The sequence below is a fragment of the Microtus oregoni genome, unplaced genomic scaffold (genome assembly GCF_018167655.1).
Source record: "Microtus oregoni isolate MIOR12 unplaced genomic scaffold, Mior012 000051F_ref0000332, whole genome shotgun sequence".
Taxonomy (NCBI): domain Eukaryota; kingdom Metazoa; phylum Chordata; class Mammalia; order Rodentia; family Cricetidae; genus Microtus; species Microtus oregoni.
The window spans coordinates 14449735-14471196 of record NW_024543811.1 but is presented as its reverse complement, the minus strand read 5'-3'; positions in this window follow the sequence as shown (position 1 = coordinate 14471196).

The window sequence follows — 21462 nt, the reverse complement described above, 5'->3', positions numbered from 1 at the left end:
TGGGTGCTCAGTGCTCAGGGTGCTGGGTGCTCAGTACTCAGGGTGCTGGGTGCTCAGTGCTCAGGGTGATGGGTGCTCAGTACTCAGGGTGCTCAGTACTCAGGGTGCTGGGTGCTCAGTGCTCGTGGTGCTGGGTGCTCAGTACTCGGGGTGCTGTGTGCTCTGTACTCAGGGTGCTGGGTGCTCAGTGCTCGGGGTCCTGGGTGCTCAGTGCTCAGGGTGATCGGTGCTCAGTACTCAGCGTGCTGGGTGCTCACTGCTCAGGGTGCTGGGTGCTCAGTCCTCAGGGTGCTCAGTGCTCAGGGTGCTGGGTGCTCAGTGCTCGGGGTGCTCGGTGCTCAGTGCTCGGGGTGCTGGGTGCTCAGTGCTCAGTGCTCAGGGTGTTGGGTGCTCAGTGCTCAGTGTTCAGGGTGCTGGGTGGTCAGTACTCAGGGTGCTGGTTGCTCAGTACTCAGGGTGCTGGGTGCTCAGTGCTCAGGGTGCTGTGTGCTCAGTACTCTCGGTGTTGGGTGCTCAGTACTCAGGGTGCTGGGTGCTCAGTGCTCAGGGTGCTGTGTGCTCAGTGCTCGGGGTGCTGGGTGCTCAGTGCTCAGGGTGCTGGGTGCTCAGTATTCAGGGTGCTGGGTGCTCAGTGCTCGGGGTGCTCGGTGCTCAGTACTCAAGGTGCTGGGTGCTCAGAGCTCAGGGTGCTGGGTGCTCAGTCCTCGGGGTGCTCCGTGCTCAGTGCTCAGTGTGCTGGGTGCTCAGTACTCAGGGTGCTCGGTGCTCAGTACTCAGGGTTCTCAGTGCTCAGGGTGCTGGGTGCTCAGTACTCAGGGTGCTCAGTGCTCAGTACTAGGGGTGCTGGTTGCTCAGTACTCAGGGTGCTCAGTGCTCAGTACTCGGGGTGCTGGGTGCTCAGTGCTCAGTGTGCTCAGTGCGCAGTGCTCGGGGTGCTGGGTGCTCAGTGCTCGGGGTGCTAGGTGCTCAGTACTCAGGGTGCTGTGTGCACAGTGCTCAGTACTCAGCGTGCTGGGTTCTCAGTGCTCAGAGTGTTGGGTGCTCAGTACTCAGGGTGCTGGTTGCTCAGTGCTCAGTGCTCAGAGTGCTCAGTGCTCAGGGTGCTCAGTGCTCAGGGTGCTGGGTGCTCAGGGTGCTGGGTGCTCAGTGCTCGGGGTGCTGGGTGCTCATTGCTCAGTGCTCAGGGTGCTGGGTGCTCAGTGCTCAGTGCTCAGGGTGCTGGGTGTTCAGTACTCAGGGTGCTCGGTGCTCAGTGCTCAGGGTGCTGGGTGCTCAGTACTCAAGGTGCTGGGTGCTCAGAGCTCAGGGTGCTGGGTGCTCAGTCCTCAGGGTGCTCAGTACTCAGGGTGCTCAGTGCTCAGTGCTCAGTACTCAGGGTGCTCAGTACTCAGGGTGCTGAGTGCTCAGTGCTCGGGGTGCTGGGTGCTCAGTACTCAGGATGCTGGGTGCTCAGTACTCGGGGTGCTGGGTGCTCAGTACTCAGTGTGCTGGGTGCTCAGTGCTCGGGGTGCTGGGTGCTCAGTGCTCAGGGTGATCGGTGCTCTGTGCTCAGGGTGCTGGGTGCTCAGTCCCCCGGGTGCTCAGTGCTCAGGGTGCTGGGTGCTCAGTACTCAGTGTGCTTGGTGCTCAGTACCCAGGGTGCTGGGTGCTCAGTGCTCAGGGTGCTGGGTGCTCAGTACTCTGGGTGTTGGGTGCTCAGTACTCAGGGTGCTGGGTGCTCCGTGCTCGGGGTGCTGGGTGCTCAGTGCTCAGGGTGCTGGGTGCTCAGTGCTCAGGGTGCTGGGTGCTCAGTACTCAGGGTGCTGGGTGCTCCGTGCTCGGGGTGCTGGGTGCTCCGTGCTCGGGGTGCTGGGTGCTCAGTGCTCGGGGTGCTGGGTGCTGAGTGCTCAGGGTGCTGGGTGCTCAGTGCTCGGGGTGCTCGGTGATCAGTGCTCAGGGTCCTGGGTGCTCAGTACTCATGGTGCTGGGTGCTTAGTACTCAGGGTGCTCAGTGATCAGTACACAGGGTGCTGGGTGCTCAGTGCTCGGGGTGCTGGGTGCTCAGTGCTCAGTACTCAGGGTGCTGGGTGCTCAGTGCTCGGGGTGCTGGGTGCTCAGTACTCAGCGTGCTGGGTGCTCAATACTCAGGGTGCTGGGTGCTCAGTGCTCAGGGTGCTGGTGTCACACTGCTCAGGGTGCTGGTTGCTCAGTGATTGGGGTGCTGGGTGCTTAGTACTCAGGGTGCTCAGTGCTCAGGGAGCTCGGTGCTCATTACTCAGGGTGCTGGGTGCTCAGTTCTCAGTGCTCGGGGTCCTGGGTGCTCCGTGCTCAGGGTGCTGGGTGCTCAGTGCTCTGGGTGCTTAGTGCTCAGTACTCAGGGTGCTGGGTGCTCAGTACTCATGGTGCTGGGTGCTCATTCTCAGGGTGCTAGGGGCTCAGTACTCAGGGTGCTGGGTGCTCAGTACTCAGGGTGCTCGGTTCTCAGTACTCAGGGTGCTGGGTGCTCAGTGCTCGGGGTTCTGGGTGCTCAGTACTCGGGGTGCTCAGTGCTCAGTACTCAGGGTGCTGGGTGCTCAGTACTCAGGGTGCTGGGTGCTCAGTGCTCGGGGTGCTCGGTGCTCAGTACTCGGGGTGCTGGGTGCTCAGTACTCAGGGTGCTGGGTGCTCAGTCCTCAGGGTGCTGGGTGTTCAGTGCTCGGGGTGCTGGGTGCTCAGTGCTGAGGGTGGTGCTGGGTGCTCAGTACTCAGGGTGCTGGGTGCTCAGTGCTCAGGGTGCTGGGTGCTCAGTACTAAGGGTGCTGGGTGCTCAGTACTCAGGGTGCGCGGTGCTCAGTACTCAGGGTGCTGGGTGCTCAGTACTCAGGGTGCTGGGTGCTCAGTGCTCAGGGTGCTGGGTGCTCAGTGCTCAGGCTGCTGGGTGCTCAGTACTCAGGGTGCTGGGTGCTCAGTGCTCATGGTGATCGGTGCTCAGTACTCAGGGTGCTGGGTGCTCAGTGCTCGGGGTGCTGGGTGCTCAGTACACGGGGTGCTGGGTGCTCTGTACTCAGGGTGCTGGGTGCTCAGTGCTCGGGGTCCTAGGTGCTCAGTGCTCAGGGTGATCGGTGCTCAGTACTCAGCGTGCTGGGTGCTCAGTGCTCAGAGTGTTGGGTGCTCAGTACTCAGGGTGCTGGGTGCTCAGTGCTCAGTGCTCAGGGTGCTCAGTGCTCAGGGTGCTCAGTGCTCAGGGTGCTGGGTGCTCAGGGTGCTGGGTGCTCAGTGCTCGGGGTGCTGGGTGCTCAGTGCTCAGTGCTCAGGGTGCTGGGTGCTCAGTGCTCAGTGCTCAGGGTGCTGGGTGTTCAGTACTCAGGGTGCTCGGTGCTCAGTGCTCAGGGTGCTGGGTGCTCAGTACTCAGGGTGCTGGGTGCTCAGTGCTCGGGGTGCTGGGTGCTCAGTGATCAGGGTGATCTGTGCTCACTACTCAGGGTGCTGGGTGCTCAGTGCTCCGGGTCCTGGGTGCTCAGTCCTCAGGGTGCTCGGTGCTCAGTGCTCAGTACTCAGGGTGCTCAGTACTCAGGGTGCTGGGTGCTCAGTGCTCGGGGTGCTGGGTGCTCAGTACTCAGGGTGCTGGGTGCTCAGTACTCGGGGTGCTGGGTGCTCAGTACTCAGGGTGCTGGGTGCTCAGTCCTCCGGGTGCTCAGTGCTCAGGGTGCTGGGTGCTCAGTACTCAGGGTGCTGGGTGCTCAGTACTCGGGGTGCTGGGTGCTCAGTGCTCAGGGTGATCGGTGCTCAGTGCTCAGGGTGCTGGGTGCTCAGTCCTCCGGGTGCTCAGTGCTCAGGGTGCTGGGTGCTCAGTCCTCCGGGTGCTCAGTGCTCAGGGTGCTGGGTGCTCAGTACTCAGGGTGCTGGGTGCTCAGTACTCGGGGTGCTGGGTGCTCAGTGCTCAGGGTGCTGGGTGCTCAGTACTCTGGGTGTTGGGTGCTCAGTACTCAGGGTGCTGGGTGCTCCGTGCTCGGGGTGCTGGCTGCTCAGTGCTCAGGGTGCTATGTGCTCAGTGCTCAGGGTGCTGGGTGCTCAGTACTCAGGGTGCTGGGTGCTTAGTGCTCGGGGTGCTCGGTGCTCAGTACTCAAGGTGCTGGGTGCTCAGTGCTCAGGGTGCTGGGTGCTCAGTCCTCGGGGTGCTCCGTGCTCAGGGTGCTGGGTGCTCAGTGCTCAGGGTGCTGGGTGCTCAGTGCTCGGGGTGCTGGGTGCTGAGTTCTCAGGGTGCTGGGTGCTCAGTGCTCGGGGTGCTCGGTGCTCAGTGCTCAGGGTCCTGGGTGCTCAGTACTCAGGGTGCTGGGTGCTTAGTACTCAGGGTGCTCAGTGCTCAGTACACAGGGTGCTGGGTGCTCAGTGCTCGGGGTGCTGGGTGCTCAGTGCTCAGTACTCAGGGTGCTGGTTGCTCAGTGCTCGGGGTGCTGGGTGCTCAGTACTCAGCATGCTGGGTGCTCAGTACTCAGGGTGCTGGGTGCTCAGTGCTCAGGGTGCTGGGTGCTCAGTGCTCAGGGTGCTGGGTGCTCAGTGATCGGGGTGCTGGGTGCTCAGTACTCAGGTTGCTCAGTGCTCGGGGAGCTCGGTGCTCAGTACTCAGTGTGCTGGGTGCTCAGTATTCAGTGCTCGCGGTCCTGGGTGCTCCGTGCTCGGGGTGCTGGGTTCTCAGTGCTCTGGGTGCTTAGTGCTCAATACTCCGGGTGCTGGGTGCTCAGTACTCATGGTGCTGCGTGCTCATTCTCAGGGTTCTAGGGGCTCAGTACTCAGGGTGCTGGGTGCTCAGTACTCAGGCTGCTCGGTTCTCAGTACTCAGGGTGCTGGGTGCTCATTCTCGGGGTGCTGGGTGCTCAGTGCTCGGGGTGCTGGGTGCTCAGTACTCAGGGTGCTGGGGGCTCAGTACTCAGGGTGCTGGGTGCTCAGTACTCAGGGTGATCTGTTCTCAGTACTCAGGTTGCTGGGTGCTCAGTGCTCGGGGTGCTGGGTGCTCAGTACTCGGGGTGCTGGGTGCTCAGTACTCAGGGTGCTGGGTGCTCAGTGCTCAGGGTGCTGGGTGCTCAGTGCTCGGGGTACTGGGTGCTCAGTGCTGAGGGTGGTGCTGGGTGCTCAGTACTCAGGGTGCTGGGTGCTCAGTACTCAGGGTGCTGGGTGCTCAGTGCTCGAGGTGCTCGGTGCTCAGTACTCGGGGTGCTGGGTGCTCAGTACTCAGGGTGCTGGGTGCTCAGTGCTCAGGGTGCTGGGTGCTCAGTGCTCGGGGTACTGGGTGCTCAGTGCTGAGGGTGGTGCTGGGTGCTCAGTACTCAGGGTGCTGGGTGCTCAGTGCTCAGGGTGCTGGGTGCTCAGTACTAAGGGTGCTGGGTGCTCAGTACTCAGGGTGCTCGGTGCTCAGTACTCAGGGTGCTGGGTGCTCAGTGCTCAGGGTGCTGGGTACTCAGTACTCAGGGTGCTGGGTGCTCAGTACTCAGGGTGCTGGGTGCTCAGTGCTCAGGGAGCTGGGTGCTCAGTGCTCAGGCTGCTGGGTGCTCAGTACTCAGGGTGCTGGGTGCTCAGTGCTCATGGTGATCAGTGCTCAGTACTCAGGGTGCTGGGTGCTCAGTGCTCCGGGTGCTGGGTGCTCAGTACACGGGGTGCTGGGTGCTCTGTACTCAGGGTGCTGGGTGCTCAGTCCTCGGGGTGCTCCGTGCTCAGTGCTCAGGGTGCTGGGTGCTCAGTACTCAGGGTGCTCGGTGCTCAGTACTCAGGGTTCTCAGTGCTCAGGGTGCTGGGTGCTCAGTACTCAGGGTGCTAAGTGCTCAGTACTAGGGGTGCTGGTTGCTCAGTACTCAGGGTGCTCAGTGCTCAGTACTCGGGGTGCTGGGTGCTCAGTGCTCAGTGTGCTCAGTGCGCAGTGCTCGGGGTGCTGGGTGCTCAGTGCTCGGGGTGCTAGGTGCTCAGTACTCAGGGTGCTGTGTGCACAGTGCTCAGTACTCAGCGTGCTGGGTTCTCAGTGCTCAGAGTGTTGGGTGCTCAGTACTCAGGGTGCTGGTTGCTCAGTGCTCAGTGCTCAGAGTGCTCAGTGCTCAGGGTGCTCAGTGCTCAGGGTGCTGGGTGCTCAGGGTGCTGGGTGCTCAGTGCTCGGGGTGCTGGGTGCTCATTGCTCAGTGCTCAGGGTGCTGGGTGCTCAGTGCTCAGTACTCAGGGTGCTGGGTGCTCAGTGCTCGAGGTGCTCGGTGCTCAGTACTCGGGGTGCTGGGTGCTCAGTACTCAGGGTGCTGGGTGCTCAGTGCTCAGGGTGCTGGGTGCTCAGTGCTCGGGGTACTGGGTGCTCAGTGCTGAGGGTGGTGCTGGGTGCTCAGTACTCAGGGTGCTGGGTGCTCAGTGCTCAGGGTGCTGGGTGCTCAGTACTAAGGGTGCTGGGTGCTCAGTACTCAGGGTGCTCGGTGCTCAGTGCTCAGGGAGCTGGGTGCTCAGTGCTCAGGCTGCTGGGTGCTCAGTACTCAGGGTGCTGGGTGCTCAGTGCTCATGGTGATCAGTGCTCAGTACTCAGGCTGCTGGGTGCTCAGTGCTCCGGGTGCTGGGTGCTCAGTACACGGGGTGCTGGGTGCTCTGTACTCAGGGTGCTGGGTGCTCAGTCCTCGGGGTGCTCCGTGCTCAGTGCTCAGGGTGCTGGGTGCTCAGTACTCAGGGTGCTCGGTGCTCAGTACTCAGGGTTCTCAGTGCTCAGGGTGCTGGGTGCTCAGTACTCAGGGTGCTCAGTGCTCAGTACTAGGGGTGCTGGTTGCTCAGTACTCAGGGTGCTCAGTGCTCAGTACTCGGGGTGCTGGGTGCTCAGTGCTCAGTGTGCTCAGTGCGCAGTGCTCGGGGTGCTGGGTGCTCAGTGCTCGGGGTGCTAGGTGCTCAGTACTCAGGGTGCTGTGTGCACAGTGCTCAGTACTCAGCGTGCTGGGTTCTCAGTGCTCAGAGTGTTGGGTGCTCAGTACTCAGGGTGCTGGTTGCTCAGTGCTCAGTGCTCAGAGTGCTCATTGCTCAGGGTGCTCAGTGCTCAGGGTGCTGGGTGCTCAGGGTGCTGGGTGCTCAGTGCTCGGGGTGCTGGGTGCTCATTGCTCAGTGCTCAGGGTGCTGGGTGCTCAGTGCTCAGTGCTCAGGGTGCTGGTTGTTCAGTACTCAGGGTGCTCGGTGCTCAGTGCTCAGGGTGCTGGGTGCTCAGTACTCAGGGTGCTGGGTGCTCAGTGCTCGGGGTGCTGGGTGCTCAGTGCTCAGGGTGATCAGTGCTCAGTACTCAGGGTGCTGGGTGCTCAGTGCTCAGGGTGCTGGGTGCTCAGTCCTCAGGGTGCTCAGTACTCAGGGTGCTCGGTGCTCAGTGCTCAGTACTCAGGGTGCTCAGTACTCAGGGTGCTGAGTGCTCAGTGCTCGGGGTGCTGGGTGCTCAGTACTCAGGATGCTGGGTGCTCAGTACTCGGGGTGCTGGGTGCTCAGTACTCAGTGTGCTGGGTGCTCAGTGCTCGGGGTGCTGGGTGCTCAGTGCTCAGGGTGATCGGTGCTCTGTGCTCAGGGTGCTGGGTGCTCAGTCCCCCGGGTGCTCAGTGCTCAGGGTGCTGGGTGCTCAGTACTCAGTGTGCTGGGTGCTCAGTACTCAGGGTGCTGGGTGCTCAGTGCTCAGGGTGCTGGGTGCTCAGTACTCTGGGTGTTGGGTGCTCAGTACTCAGGGTGCTGGGTGCTCCGTGCTCGGGGTGCTGGGTGCTCAGTGCTCAGGGTGCTGGGTGCTCAGTGCTTAGGGTGCTGGGTGCTCTGTACTCAGGGTGCTGGGTGCTTAGTGCTCGGGGTGCTCGGTGCTCAGTACTCAAGGTGCTGGGTGCTCAGTGCTCAGGGTGCTGGGTGCTCAGTCCTCGGGGTGCTCAGGGTGCTGGGTGCTCAGTGCTCAGGGTGCTGGGTGCTCAGTGCTCGGGGTGCTGGGTGCTGAGTGCTCAGGGTGCTGGGTGCTCAGTGCTCGGGGTGCTCGGTGCTCAGTGCTCAGGGTCCTGGGTGCTCAGTACTCATGGTGCTGGGTGCTTAGTACTCAGGGTGCTCAGTGATCAGTACACAGGGTGCTTTGTGCTCAGTGCTCGGGGTGCTGGGTGCTCAGTGCTCAGTACTCAGGGTGCTGGGTGCTCAGTGCTCGGGGTGCTGGGTGCTCAGTACTCAGCGTGCTGGGTGCTCAATACTCAGGGTGCTGGGTGCTCAGTGCTCAGGGTGCTGGTGTCACACTGCTCAGGGTGCTGGTTGCTCAGTGATTGGGGTGCTGGGTGCTTAGTACTCAGGGTGCTCAGTGCTCAGGGAGCTCGGTGCTCATTACTCAGGGTGCTGGGTGCTCAGTTCTCAGTGCTCGGGGTCCTGGGTGCTCCGTGCTCAGGGTGCTGGGTGCTCAGTGCTCTGGGTGCTTAGTGCTCAGTACTCAGGGTGCTGGGTGCTCAGTACTCATGGTGCTGGGTGCTCATTCTCAGGGTGCTAGGGGCTCAGTACTCAGGGTGCTGGGTGCTCAGTACTCAGGGTGCTCGGTTCTCAGTACTCAGGGTGCTGGGTGCTCAGTGCTCGGGGTGCTGGGTGCTCAGTGCTCAGTACTCAGGGTGCTGGGTGCTCAGTGCTCGGGGTGCTGGGTGCTCAGTACTCAGCGTGCTTGGTGCTCAATACTCAGGGTGCTGGGTGCTCAGTGCTCAGGGTGCTGGTGTCACACTGCTCAGGGTGCTGGTTGCTCAGTGATTGGGGTGCTGGGTGCTTAGTACTCAGGGTGCTCAGTGCTCAGGGAGCTCGGTGCTCATTACTCAGGGTGCTGGGTGCTCAGTTCTCAGTGCTCGGGGTCCTGGGTGCTCCGTGCTCAGGGTGCTGGGTGCTCAGTGCTCTGGGTGCTTAGTGCTCAGTACTCAGGGTGCTGGGTGCTCAGTACTCATGGTGCTGGGTGCTCATTCTCAGGGTGCTAGGGGCTCAGTACTCAGGGTGCTGGGTGCTCAGTACTCAGGGTGCTCGTTTCTCAGTACTCAGGGTGCTGGGTGCTCAGTGCTCGGGGTTCTGGGTGCTCAGTACTCGGGGTGCTCAGTGCTCAGTACTCAGGGTGCTGGGTGCTCAGTACTCAGGGTGCTGGGTGCTCAGTGCTCGGGGTGCTCGGTGCTCAGTACTCGGGGTGCTGGGTGCTCAGTACTCAGGGTGCTGGGTGCTCAGTCCTCAGGGTGCTGGGTGTTCAGTGCTCGGGGTGCTGGGTGCTCAGTGCTGAGGGTGGTGCTGGGTGCTCAGTACTCAGGGTGCTGGGTGCTCAGTGCTCAGGGTGCTGGGTGCTCAGTACTAAGGGTGCTGGGTGCTCAGTACTCAGGGTGCGCGGTGCTCAGTACTCAGGGTGCTGGGTGCTCAGTACTCAGGGTGCTGGGTGCTCAGTGCTCAGGGTGCTGGGTGCTCAGTGCTCAGGCTGCTGGGTGCTCAGTACTCAGGGTGCTGGGTGCTCAGTGCTCATGGTGATCGGTGCTCAGTACTCAGGGTGCTGGGTGCTCAGTGCTCGGGGTGCTGGGTGCTCAGTACACGGGGTGCTGGGTGCTCTGTACTCAGGGTGCTGGGTGCTCAGTGCTCGGGGTCCTAGGTGCTCAGTGCTCAGGGTGATCGGTGCTCAGTACTCAGCGTGCTGGGTGCTCAGTGCTCAGAGTGTTGGGTGCTCAGTACTCAGGGTGCTGGGTGCTCAGTGCTCAGTGCTCAGGGTGCTCAGTGCTCAGGGTGCTCAGTGCTCAGGGTGCTGGGTGCTCAGGGTGCTGGGTGCTCAGTGCTCGGGGTGCTGGGTGCTCAGTGCTCAGTGCTCAGGGTGCTGGGTGCTCAGTGCTCAGTGCTCAGGGTGCTGGGTGTTCAGTACTCAGGGTGCTCGGTGCTCAGTGCTCAGGGTGCTGTGTGCTCAGTACTCAGGGTGCTGGGTGCTCAGTGCTCGGGGTGCTTGGTGCTCAGTGATCAGGGTGATCTGTGCTCACTACTCAGGGTGCTGGGTGCTCCGTGCTCGGGGTGCTGGCTGCTCAGTGCTCAGGGTGCTATGTGCTCAGTGCTCAGGGTGCTGGGTGCTCAGTACTCAGGGTGCTGGGTGCTTAGTGCTCGGGGTGCTCGGTGCTCAGTACTCAAGGTGCTGGGTGCTCAGTGCTCAGGGTGCTGGGTGCTCAGTCCTCGGGGTGCTCCGTGCTCAGGGTGCTGGGTGCTCAGTGCTCAGGGTGCTGGGTGCTCAGTGCTCGGGGTGCTGGGTGCTGAGTTCTCAGGGTGCTGGGTGCTCAGTGCTCGGGGTGCTCGGTGCTCAGTGCTCAGGGTCCTGGGTGCTCAGTACTCAGGGTGCTGAGTGCTTAGTACTCAGGGTGCTCAGTGCTCAGTACACAGGGTGCTGGGTGCTCAGTGCTCGGGGTGCTGGGTGCTCAGTGCTCAGTACTCAGGGTGCTGGTTGCTCAGTGCTCGGGGTGCTGGGTGCTCAGTACTCAGCATGCTGGGTGCTCAGTACTCAGGGTGCTGGGTGCTCAGTGCTCAGGGTGCTGGGTGCTCAGTGCTCAGGGTGCTGGGTGCTCAGTGATCGGGGTGCTGGGTGCTCAGTACTCAGGGTGCTCAGTGCTCGGGGAGCTCGGTGCTCAGTACTCAGTGTGCTGGGTGCTCAGTATTCAGTGCTCGCGGTCCTGTGTGCTCCGTGCTCGGGGTGCTGGGTTCTCAGTGCTCTGGGTGCTTAGTGCTCAATACTCCGGGTGCTGGGTGCTCAGTACTCATGGTGCTGCGTGCTCATTCTCAGGGTTCTAGGGGCTCAGTACTCAGGGTGCTGGGTGCTCAGTACTCAGGCTGCTCGGTTCTCAGTACTCAGGGTGCTGGGTGCTCATTCTCGGGGTGCTGGGTGCTCAGTGCTCGGGGTGCTGGGTGCTCAGTACTCAGGGTGCTGGGGGCTCAGTACTCAGGGTGCTGGGTGCTCAGTACTCAGGGTGATCTGTTCTCAGTACTCAGGTTGCTGGGTGCTCAGTGCTCGGGGTGCTGGGTGCTCAGTACTCGGGGTGCTGGGTGCTCAGTACTCAGGGTGCTGGGTGCTCAGTGCTCAGGGTGCTGGGTGCTCAGTGCTCGGGGTACTGGGTGCTCAGTGCTGAGGGTGGTGCTGGGTGCTCAGTACTCAGGGTGCTGGGTGCTCAGTACTCAGGGTGCTGGGTGCTCAGTGCTCGAGGTGCTCGGTGCTCAGTACTCGGGGTGCTGGGTGCTCAGTACTCAGGGTGCTGGGTGCTCAGTGCTCAGGGTGCTGGGTGCTCAGTGCTCGGGGTACTGGGTGCTCAGTGCTGAGGGTGGTGCTGGGTGCTCAGTACTCAGGGTGCTGGGTGCTCAGTGCTCAGGGTGCTGGGTGCTCAGTACTAAGGGTGCTGGGTGCTCAGTACTCAGGGTGCTCGGTGCTCAGTACTCAGGGTGCTGGGTGCTCAGTGCTCAGGGTGCTGGGTACTCAGTACTCAGGGTGCTGGGTGCTCAGTACTCAGGGTGCTGGGTGCTCAGTGCTCAGGGAGCTGGGTGCTCAGTGCTCAGGCTGCTGGGTGCTCAGTACTCAGGGTGCTGGGTGCTCAGTGCTCATGGTGATCAGTGCTCAGTACTCAGGGTGCTGGGTGCTCAGTGCTCCGGGTGCTGGGTGCTCAGTACACGGGGTGCTGGGTGCTCTGTACTCAGGGTGCTGGGTGCTCAGTCCTCGGGGTGCTCCGTGCTCAGTGCTCAGGGTGCTGGGTGCTCAGTACTCAGGGTGCTCGGTGCTCAGTACTCAGGGTTCTCAGTGCTCAGGGTGCTGGGTGCTCAGTACTCAGGGTGCTCAGTGCTCAGTACTAGGGGTGCTGGTTGCTCAGTACTCAGGGTGCTCAGTGCTCAGTACTCGGGGTGCTGGGTGCTCAGTGCTCAGTGTGCTCAGTGCGCAGTGCTCGGGGTGCTGGGTGCTCAGTGCTCGGGGTGCTAGGTGCTCAGTACTCAGGGTGCTGTGTGCACAGTGCTCAGTACTCAGCGTGCTGGGTTCTCAGTGCTCAGAGTGTTGGGTGCTCAGTACTCAGGGTGCTGGTTGCTCAGTGCTCAGTGCTCAGAGTGCTCAGTGCTCAGGGTGCTCAGTGCTCAGGGTGCTGGGTGCTCAGGGTGCTGGGTGCTCAGTGCTCGGGGTGCTGGGTGCTCATTGCTCAGTGCTCAGGGTGCTGGGTGCTCAGTGCTCAGTGCTCAGGGTGCTGGTTGTTCAGTACTCAGGGTGCTCGGTGCTCAGTGCTCAGGGTGCTGGGTGCTCAGTACTCAGGGTGCTGGGTGCTCAGTGCTCGGGGTGCTGGGTGCTCAGTGCTCAGGGTGATCAGTGCTCAGTACTCAGGGTGCTGGGTGCTCAGTGCTCAGGGTGCTGGGTGCTCAGTCCTCAGGGTGCTCAGTACTCAGGGTGCTCGGTGCTCAGTGCTCAGTACTCAGGGTGCTCAGTACTCAGGGTGCTGAGTGCTCAGTGCTCAGGGTGCTGGGTGCTCAGTACTCAGGATGCTGGGTGCTCAGTACTCGGGGTGCTGGGTGCTCAGTACTCAGTGTGCTGGGTGCTCAGTGCTCGGGGTGCTGGGTGCTCAGTGCTCAGGGTGATCGGTGCTCTGTGCTCAGGGTGCTGGGTGCTCAGTCCCCCGGGTGCTCAGTGCTCAGGGTGCTGGGTGCTCAGTACTCAGTGTGCTGGGTGCTCAGTACTCAGGGTGCTGGGTGCTCAGTGCTCAGGGTGCTGGGTGCTCAGTACTCTGGGTGTTGGGTGCTCAGTACTCAGGGTGCTGGGTGCTCCGTGCTCGGGGTGCTGGGTGCTCAGTGCTCAGGGTGCTGGGTGCTCAGTGCTTAGGGTGCTGGGTGCTCTGTACTCAGGGTGCTGGGTGCTTAGTGCTCGGGGTGCTCGGTGCTCAGTACTCAAGGTGCTGGGTGCTCAGTGCTCAGGGTGCTGGGTGCTCAGTCCTCGGGGTGCTCAGGGTGCTGGGTGCTCAGTGCTCAGGGTGCTGGGTGCTCAGTGCTCGGGGTGCTGGGTGCTGAGTGCTCAGGGTGCTGGGTGCTCAGTGCTCGGGGTGCTCGGTGCTCAGTGCTCAGGGTCCTGGGTGCTCAGTACTCATGGTGCTGGGTGCTTAGTACTCAGGGTGCTCAGTGATCAGTACACAGGGTGCTGGGTGCTCAGTGCTCGGGGTGCTGGGTGCTCAGTGCTCAGTACTCAGGGTGCTGGGTGCTCAGTGCTCGGGGTGCTGGGTGCTCAGTACTCAGCGTGCTGGGTGCTCAATACTCAGGGTGCTGGGTGCTCAGTGCTCAGGGTGCTGGTGTCACACTGCTCAGGGTGCTGGTTGCTCAGTGATTGGGGTGCTGGGTGCTTAGTACTCAGGGTGCTCAGTGCTCAGGGAGCTTGGTGCTCATTACTCAGGGTGCTGGGTGCTCAGTTCTCAGTGCTCGGGTTCCTGGGTGCTCCGTGCTCAGGGTGCTGGGTGCTCAGTGCTCTGGGTGCTTAGAGCTCAGTACTCAGGGTGCTGGGTGCTCAGTACTCATGGTGCTGGGTGCTCATTCTCAGGGTGCTAGGGGCTCAGTACTCAGGGTGCTGGGTGCTCAGTACTCAGGGTGCTCGGTTCTCAGTACTCAGGGTGCTGGGTGCTCAGTGCTCGGGGTTCTGGGTGCTCAGTACTCGGGGTGCTCAGTGCTCAGTACTCAGGGTGCTGGGTGCTCAGTACTCAGGGTGCTGGGTGCTCAGTGCTCGGGGTGCTCGGTGCTCAGTACTCGGGGTGCTGGGTGCTCAGTACTCAGGGTGCTGGGTGCTCAGTCCTCAGGGTGCTGGGTGTTCAGTGCTCGGGGTGCTGGGTGCTCAGTGCTGAGGGTGGTGCTGGGTGCTCAGTACTCAGGGTGCTGGGTGCTCAGTGCTCAGGGTGCTGGGTGCTCAGTACTAAGGGTGCTGGGTGCTCAGTACTCAGGGTGCGCGGTGCTCAGTACTCAGGGTGCTGGGTGCTCAGTACTCAGGGTGCTGGGTGCTCAGTGCTCAGGGTGCTGGGTGCTCAGTGCTCAGGCTGCTGGGTGCTCAGTACTCAGGGTGCTGGGTGCTCAGTGCTCATGGTGATCGGTGCTCAGTACTCAGGGTGCTGGGTGCTCAGTGCTCGGGGTGCTGGGTGCTCAGTACACGGGGTGCTGGGTGCTCTGTACTCAGGGTGCTGGGTGCTCAGTGCTCGGGGTCCTAGGTGCTCAGTGCTCAGGGTGATCGGTGCTCAGTACTCAGCGTGCTGGGTGCTCAGTGCTCAGAGTGTTGGGTGCTCAGTACTCAGGGTGCTGGGTGCTCAGTGCTCAGTGCTCAGGGTGCTCAGTGCTCAGGGTGCTCAGTGCTCAGGGTGCTGGGTGCTCAGGGTGCTGGGTGCTCAGTGCTCGGGGTGCTGGGTGCTCAGTGCTCAGTGCTCAGGGTGCTGGGTGCTCAGTGCTCAGTGCTCAGGGTGCTGGGTGTTCAGTACTCAGGGTGCTCGGTGCTCAGTGCTCAGGGTGCTGGGTGCTCAGTACTCAGGGTGCTGGGTGCTCAGTGCTCGGGGTGCTGGGTGCTCAGTGATCAGGGTGATCTGTGCTCACTACTCAGGGTGCTGGGTGCTCAGTGCTCCGGGTCCTGGGTGCTCAGTCCTCAGGGTGCTCGGTGCTCAGTGCTCAGTACTCAGGGTGCTCAGTACTCAGGGTGCTGGGTGCTCAGTGCTCGGGGTGCTGGGTGCTCAGTACTCAGGGTGCTGGGTGCTCAGTACTCAGGGTGCTGGGTGCTCAGTACTCAGGGTGCTGGGTGCTCAGTCCTCCGGGTGCTCAGTGCTCAGGGTGCTGGGTGCTCAGTACTCAGGGTGCTGGGTGCTCAGTACTCGGGGTGCTGGGTGCTCAGTGCTCAGGGTGATCGGTGCTCAGTGCTCAGGGTGCTGGGTGCTCAGTCCTCCGGGTGCTCAGTGCTCAGGGTGCTGGGTGCTCAGTACTCAGGGTGCTGGGTGCTCAGTACTCGGGGTGCTGGGTGCTCAGTGCTCAGGGTGCTGGGTGCTCAGTGCTCGGGGTGCTGGGTGCTCAGTGCTCAGGGTGATCGGTGCTCAGTGCTCAGGGTGCTGGGTGCTCAGTCCTCCGGGTGCTCAGTGCTCAGGGTGCTGGGTGCTCAGTACTCAGGGTGCTGGGTGCTCAGTACTCGGGGTGCTGGGTGCTCAGTGCTCAGGGTGCTGGGTGCTCAGTACTCTGGGTGTTGGGTGCTCAGTACTCAGGGTGCTGGGTGCTCCGTGCTCGGGGTGCTGGCTGCTCAGTGCTCAGGGTGCTATGTGCTCAGTGCTCAGGGTGCTGGGTGCTCAGTACTCAGGGTGCTGGGTGCTTAGTGCTCGGGGTGCTCGGTGCTCAGTACTCAAGGTGCTGGGTGCTCAGTGCTCAGGGTGCTGGGTGCTCAGTCCTCGGGGTGCTCCGTGCTCAGGGTGCTGGGTGCTCAGTGCTCAGGGTGCTGGGTGCTCAGTGCTCGGGGTGCTGGGTGCTGAGTTCTCAGGGTGCTGGGTGCTCAGTGCTCGGGGTGCTCGGTGCTCAGTGCTCAGGGTCCTGGGTGCTCAGTACTCAGGGTGCTGGGTGCTTAGTACTCAGGGTGCTCAGTGCTCAGTACACAGGGTGCTGGGTGCTCAGTGCTCGGGGTGCTGGGTGCTCAGTGCTCAGTACTCAGGGTGCTGGTTGCTCAGTGCTCGGGGTGCTGGGTGCTCAGTACTCAGCATGCTGGGTGCTCAGTACTCAGGGTGCTGGGTGCTCAGTGCTCAGGGTGCTGGGTGCTCAGTGCTCAGGGTGCTGGGTGCTCAGTGATCGGGGTGCTGGGTGCTCAGTACTCAGGGTGCTCAGTGCTCGGGGAGCTCGGTGCTCAGTACTCAGGGTGCTGGGTGCTCAGTATTCAGTGCTCGCGGTCCTGGGTGCTCCGTGCTCGGGGTGCTGGGTTCTCAGTGCTCTGGGTGCTTAGTGCTCAGTACTCCGGGTGCTGGGTGCTCAGTACTCATGGTGCTGCGTGCTCATTCTCAGGGTTCTAGGGGCTCAGTACTCAGGGTGCTGGGTGCTCAGTACTCAGGGTGCTCGGTTCTCAGTACTCAGGGTGCTGGGTGCTCATTCTCGGGGTGCTGGGTGCTCAGTGCTCGGGGTGCTGGGTGCTCAGTACTCAGGGTGCTGGGGGCTCAGTACTCAGGGTGCTGGGTGCTCAGTACTCAGGGTGATCTGTTCTCAGTACTCAGGTTGCTGGGTGCTCAGTGCTCGGGGTGCTGGGTGCTCAGTACTCGGGGTGCTCAGTGCTCAGTACTCAGGGTGCTGGGTGCTCAGTACTCAGGGTGCTGGGTGCTCAGTGCTCGAGGTGCTCGGTGCTCAGTACTCGGGGTGCTGGGTGCTCAGTACTCAGGGTGCTGGGTGCTCAGTGCTCAGGGTGCTGGGTACTCAGTGCTCGGGGTACTGGGTGCTCAGTGCTGAGGGTGGTGCTGGGTGCTCAGTACTCAGGGTGCTGGGTGCTCAGTGCTCAGGGTGCTGGGTGCTCAGTACTAAGGGTGCTGGGTGCTCAGTACTCAGGGTGCTCGGTGCTCAGTACTCAGGGTGCTGGGTGCTCAGTGCTCAAGGTGCTGGGTACTCAGTACTCAGGGTGCTGGGTGCTCAGTACTCAGGGTGCTGGGTGCTCAGTGCTCAGGGAGCTGGGTGCTCAGTGCTCAGGCTGCTGGGTGCTCAGTACTCAGGGTGCTGGGTGCTCAGTGCTCATGGTGATCAGTGCTCAGTACTCAGGGTGCTGGGTGCTCAGTGCTCGGGGTGCTGGGTGCTCAGTACACGGGGTGCTGGGTGCTCTGTACTCAGGGTGCTGGGTGCTCAGTGCTCGGGGTCCTAGGTGCTCAGTGCTCAGGGTGATCGGTGCTCAGTACTCAGCGTGCTGGGTGCTCAGTGCTCAGAGTGTTGGGTGCTCAGTACTCAGGGTGCTGGGTGCTCAGTGCTCAGTGCTCAGGGTGCTCAGTGCTCAGGGTGCTCAGTCCTCAGGGTGCTGGGTGCTCAGGGTGCTGGGTGCTCAGTGCTCGGGGTGCTGGGTGCTCAGTGCTCAGGGTGCTGGGTGTTCAGTACTCAGGGTGCTTGGTGCTCAGTGCTCAGTGCTCAGGGTGCTGGGTGTTCAGTACTCAGTGCTCAGGGTGCTGGGTGTTCAGTACTCAGGGTGCTTGGTGCTCAGAGCTCAGGGTGCTGGGTGCTCAGTACTCAGGGTGCTGGGTGCTCAGTGCTCGGGGTGCTGGGTGCTCAGTGATCAGGGTGATCTGTGCTCAGTACTCAGGGTGCTGGGTGCTCAGTGCTCAGGGTGCTGGGTGCTCAGTCCTCAGGGTGCTCAGTACTCAGGGTGCTCGGTGCTCAGTGCTCAGTACTCAGGGTGCTCAGTACTCAGGGTGCTGGGTGCTCAGTGCTCGGGGTGCTGGGTGCTCAGTACTCAGGGTGCTGGGTGCTCAGTACTCGGGGTGCTGGGTGCTCAGTGCTCAAGGTGCTGGGTACTCAGTACTCAGGGTGCTGGGTGCTCAGTACTCAGGGTGCTGGGTGCTCAGTGCTCAGGGAGCTGGGTGCTCAGTGCTCAGGCTGCTGGGTGCTCAGTACTCAGGGTGCTGGGTGCTCAGTGCTCATGGTGATCAGTGCTCAGTACTCAGGGTGCTGGGTGCTCAGTGCTCGGGGTGCTGGGTGCTCAGTACACGGGGTGCTGGGTGCTCTGTACTCAGGGTGCTGGGTGCTCAGTGCTCGGGGTCCTAGGTGCTCAGTGCTCAGTGCTCAGGGTGCTGGGTGTTCAGTACTCAGTGCTCAGGGTGCTGGGTGTTCAGTACTCAGGGTGCTTGGTGCTCAGTGCTCAGGGTGCTGGGTGCTCAGTACTCAGGGTGCTGGGTGCTCAGTGCTCGGGGTGCTGGGTGCTCAGTGATCAGGGTGATCTGTGCTCAGTACTCAGGGTGCTGGGTGCTCAGTGCTCAGGGTGCTGGGTGCTCAGTCCTCAGGGTGCTCAGTACTCAGGGTGCTCGGTGCTCAGTGCTCAGTACTCAGGGTGCTCAGTACTCAGGGTGCTGGGTGCTCAGTGCTCGGGGTTCTGGGTGCTCAGTACTCGGGGTGCTCAGTGCTCAGTACTCAGGGTGCTGGGTGCTCAGTACTCAGGGTGCTGGGTGCTCAGTGCTCGGGGTGCTCGGTGCTCAGTACTCGGGGTGCTGGGTGCTCAGTACTCAGGGTGCTGGGTGCTCAGTCCTCAGGGTGCTGGGTGTTCAGTGCTCGGGGTGCTGGGTGCTCAGTGCTGAGGGTGGTGCTGGGTGCTCAGTACTCAGGGTGCTGGGTGCTCAGTGCTCAGGGTGCTGGGTGCTCAGTACTAAGGGTGCTGGGTGCTCAGTACTCAGGGTGCGCGGTGCTCAGTACTCAGGGTGCTGGGTGCTCAGTACTCAGGGTGCTGGGTGCTCAGTGCTCAGGGTGCTGGGTGCTCAGTGCTCAGGCTGCTGGGTGCTCAGTACTCAGGGTGCTGGGTGCTCAGTGCTCATGGTGATCGGTGCTCAGTACTCAGGGTGCTGGGTGCTCAGTGCTCGGGGTGCTGGGTGCTCAGTACACGGGGTGCTGGGTGCTCTGTACTCAGGGTGCTGGGTGCTCAGTGCTCGGGGTCCTAGGTGCTCAGTGCTCAGGGTGATCGGTGCTCAGTACTCAGCGTGCTGGGTGCTCAGTGCTCAGAGTGTTGGGTGCTCAGTACTCAGGGTGCTGGGTGCTCAGTGCTCAGTGCTCAGGGTGCTCAGTGCTCAGGGTGCTCAGTGCTCAGGGTGCTGGGTGCTCAGGGTGCTGGGTGCTCAGTGCTCGGGGTGCTGGGTGCTCAGTGCTCAGTGCTCAGGGTGCTGGGTGCTCAGTGCTCAGTGCTCAGGGTGCTGGGTGTTCAGTACTCAGGGTGCTCGGTGCTCAGTGCTCAGGGTGCTGGGTGCTCAGTACTCAGGGTGCTGGGTGCTCAGTGCTCGGGGTGCTGGGTGCTCAGTGATCAGGGTGATCTGTGCTCACTACTCAGGGTGCTGGGTGCTCAGTGCTCCGGGTCCTGGGTGCTCAGTCCTCAGGGTGCTCGGTGCTCAGTGCTCAGTACTCAGGGTGCTCAGTACTCAGGGTGCTGGGTGCTCAGTGCTCGGGGTGCTGTGTGCTCAGTACTCAGGGTGCTGGGTGCTCAGTACTCGGGGTGCTGGGTGCTCAGTACTCAGGGTGCTGGGTGCTCAGTCCTCCGGGTGCTCAGTGCTCAGGTTGCTGGATGCTCAGTACTCAGGGTGCTTGGTGCTCAGTACTCGGGGTGCTGGGTGCTCAGTGCTCAGGGTGATCGGTGCTCAGTGCTCAGGGTGCTGGGTGCTCAGTCCTCCGGGTGCTCAGTGCTCAGGGTGCTGGGTGCTCAGTACTCAGGGTGCTGGGTGCTCAGTACTCGGGGTGCTGGGTGCTCAGTGCTCAGGGTGCTGGGTGCTCAGTGCTCGGGGTGCTGGGTGCTCAGGGCTCAGGGTGATCAGTGCTCAGTGCTCAGGGTGCTGGGTGCTCAGTCCTCCGGGTGCTCAGTGCTCAGGGTGCTGGGTGCTCAGTACTCAGGGTGCTGGGTGCTCAGTACTCGGGGTGCTGGGTGCTCAGTCCTCCGGGTGCTCAGTGCTCAGGGTGCTGGGTGCTCAGTACTCTGGGTGCTGGGTGCTCAGTCCTCCGGGTGCTCAGTGCTCAGGGTGCTGGGTGCTCAGTACTCTGGGTGTTGGGTGCTCAGTACTCAGGGTGCTGGGTGCTCCGTGCTCGGGGTGCTGGCTGCTCAGTGCTCAGGGTGCTATGTGCTCAGTGCTCAGGGTGCTGGGTGCTCAGTACTCAGGGTGCTGGGTGCTTAGTGCTCGGGGTGCTCGGTGCTCAGTACTCAAGGTGCTGGGTGCTCAGTGCTCAGGGTGCTGGGTGCTCAGTCCTCGGGGTGCTCCGTGCTCAGGGTGCTGGGTGCTCAGTGCTCAGGGTGCTGGGTGCTCAGTGCTCGGGGTGCTGGGTGCTGAGTTCTCAGGGTGCTGGGTGCTCAGTGCTCGGGGTGCTCGGTGCTCAGTGCTCAGGGTCCTGGGTGCTCAGTACTCAGGGTGCTGGGTGCTTAGTACTCAGGGTGCTCAGTGCTCAGTACACAGGGTGCTGGGTGCTCAGTGCTCGGGGTGCTGGGTGCTCAGTGCTCAGTACTCAGGGTGCTGGTTGCTCAGTGCTCGGGGTGCTGGGTGCTCAGTACTCAGCATGCTGGGTGCTCAGTACTCAGGGTGCTGGGTGCTCAGTGCTCAGGGTGCTGGGTGCTCAGTGCTCAGGGTGCTGGGTGCTCAGTGATCGGGGTCCTGGATGCTCAGTACTCAGGGTGCTCAGTGCTCGGGGAGCTCGGTGCTCAGTACTCAGGGTGCTGGGTGCTCAGTATTCAGTGCTCGCGGTCCTGGGTGCTCCGTGCTCGGGGTGCTGGGTTCTCAGTGCTCTGGGTGCTTAGTGCTCAGTACTCCGGGTGCTGGGTGCTCAGTACTCATGGTGCTGCGTGCTCATTCTCAGGGTTCTAGGGGCTCAGTACTCAGGGTGCTGGGTGCTCAGTACTCAGGGTGCTCGGTTCTCAGTACTCAGGGTGCTGGGTGCTCATTCTCGGGGTGCTGGGTGCTCAGTGCTCGGGGTGCTGGGTGCTCAGTACTCAGGGTGCTGGGGGCTCAGTACTCAGGGTGCTGGGTGCTCAGTACTCAGGGTGATCTGTTCTCAGTACTCAGGTTGCTGGGTGCTCAGTGCTCGGGGTGCTGGGTGCTCAGTACTCGGGGTGCTCAGTGCTCAGTACTCAGGGTGCTGGGTGCTCAGTACTCAGGGTGCTGGGTGCTCAGTGCTCGAGGTGCTCGGTGCTCAGTACTCGGGGTGCTGGGTGCTCAGTACTCAGGGTGCTGGGTGCTCAGTGCTCAGGGTGCTGGGTACTCAGTGCTCGGGGTACTGGGTGCTCAGTGCTGAGGGTGGTGCTGGGTGCTCAGTACTCAGGGTGCTGGGTGCTCAGTGCTGAGGGTGCTGGGTGCTCAGTACTAAGGGTGCTGGGTGCTCAGTACTCAGGGTGCTCGGTGCTCAGTACTCAGGGTGCTGGGTGCTCAGTGCTCAAGGTGCTGGGTACTCAGTACTCAGGGTGCTGGGTGCTCAGTACTCAGGGTGCTGGGTGCTCAGTGCTCAGGGAGCTGGGTGCTCAGTGCTCAGGCTGCTGGGTGCTCAGTACTCAGGGTGCTGGGTGCTCAGTGCTCATGGTGATCAGTGCTCAGTACTCAGGGTGCTGGGTGCTCAGTGCTCGGGGTGCTGGGTGCTCAGTACACGGGGTGCTGGGTGCTCTGTACTCAGGGTGCTGGGTGCTCAGTGCTCGGGGTCCTAGGTGCTCAGTGCTCAGGGTGATCGGTGCTCAGTACTCAGCGTGCTGGGTGCTCAGTGCTCAGAGTGTTGGGTGCTGGGTGCTCAGGGTGCTGGGTGCTCAGTGCTCGGGGTGCTGGGTGCTCAGTGCTCAGGGTGCTGGGTGTTCAGTACTCAGGGTGCTTGGTGCTC